This window comes from Silene latifolia, chromosome 7 (assembly GCF_048544455.1).
Source record: "Silene latifolia isolate original U9 population chromosome 7, ASM4854445v1, whole genome shotgun sequence".
Classification (NCBI taxonomy): domain Eukaryota; kingdom Viridiplantae; phylum Streptophyta; class Magnoliopsida; order Caryophyllales; family Caryophyllaceae; genus Silene; species Silene latifolia.
The window spans coordinates 100,222,908-100,224,289 of record NC_133532.1 but is presented as its reverse complement, the minus strand read 5'-3'; the positions used below and the strand labels follow the sequence as shown (position 1 = coordinate 100,224,289).

The 1,382-nt window shown below is 40.2% G+C and overlaps 1 non-coding gene across 1 annotated transcript; it reads right to left on the bottom strand.

Moving 5' to 3' along the window:
- Positions 1-359: 359 nt before the first annotated feature.
- On the bottom strand, positions 360-466 carry LOC141593568 (small nucleolar RNA R71). Its single transcript, XR_012521642.1, has one exon. It is a non-coding gene; the product is annotated as a small nucleolar RNA R71 (small nucleolar RNA).
- Positions 467-1,382: the final 916 nt, after the last annotated feature.

Here is a 1,382-nt window from a genome sequence, read left to right as displayed (position 1 = left end):
CATCACATTCCGTACCCACCAAGGAGAACCTACCCAATGGTACTCCCACACCACAACATCTAACCGGAAATTTTATTGCCAAATCCGCATTTATCCAATTAGTCGAAAGAAGCCAATTTGGGGGAATGCCTAGTGAAGACCCTCACTCTCATATGGAGACCTTTTGTGACTATTGTGATGCGATCTCTCAAACCGGTGTAACTCAAGACCAAATTCGATGGGTCTTATTTCCTTTTTCTCTAATTGGCACCGCGAAACAATGGTTGAAAGGCCTTGATAAGACTACTCTCGGAATTGATTCTTGGAAGAAGTTGGCTCTAGCTTTCTACAAAAAGTTCTATCCACCGGAAAAGACTAACATGCTAAGAGCTCAAATTACGGGTTTTAAGCAAAGGGATGAGGAATCTTTGTATGAAGCTTGGGAGCGATTTAAGGGAATTTGTCGCTCATGTCCTCACCATGGACTTAGCGAGTGGTTCTTGGTACAACAATTTTGGAACGGTCTTTATTAAGATTCAAGGAACATTCTCAACATGGGATCAAATGGAATGTTCACCGAAGTTGATGACAATCAAACTTGGAACAAAATTGAGGAAATGGCGGTCCATAACTCACAATATAGTAGACCTCGCAAGGCTACTAGAGGAGGAAAGCATGAAGTGGACTCCATTACTCAATTGGGTGCTCAACATAGTGCTCACATTGATACCATCAATTTGAAGTTTGAAAAAGCTATGGCTAGACTTGAAGAAGCCTCAAAATCACCAAAACATCATGTTAATGCCATGACGGCATCTTCATCAATCCCAAGTGGGATATGTGAAAATTGTGGAACTTTGGGACATGAGCAAAGTGAATGTAGGGGAACAAATGAACAAGTGAATGCTTTCCAAGCATACAAGAGTGGTACCCCTTATTCCAACTATTACAATGAAAACACCAAATTCCATCCAAATCACTCATACAAAAGCCAAAATGTTCAAAACTCTCAAACAACATACACCCCACCTCCCATGAGAAACCAAAATTAAAGACCCTTTTACAACCAAAACCAAGGTTACCAAAATCAATCTCCATACAATCAACAAAATGACCAAGGTTTTGATGTTCAAAAAGCGGTCCTTTAAATGCAAAAGAATCAACAAGAGTTTTTCACTCAAATGCAATAGGATAGTCAAGCGAAGGAAACCACCATCAACAACATCCTAACTCACACCAAAATGTTGGAAACCCAATTGACTCAACTAGCATATTCAAGCTCACAAAGACAAAAGGGGCAATTACCACCTCAAAGTAATTTAGTGCCATTCACTTGAGGAGTGGTACAAGGTATGAAGCACCGAAGAAGCAAGTTGAGGATGAATTGTGGAAGCTAGTGATAA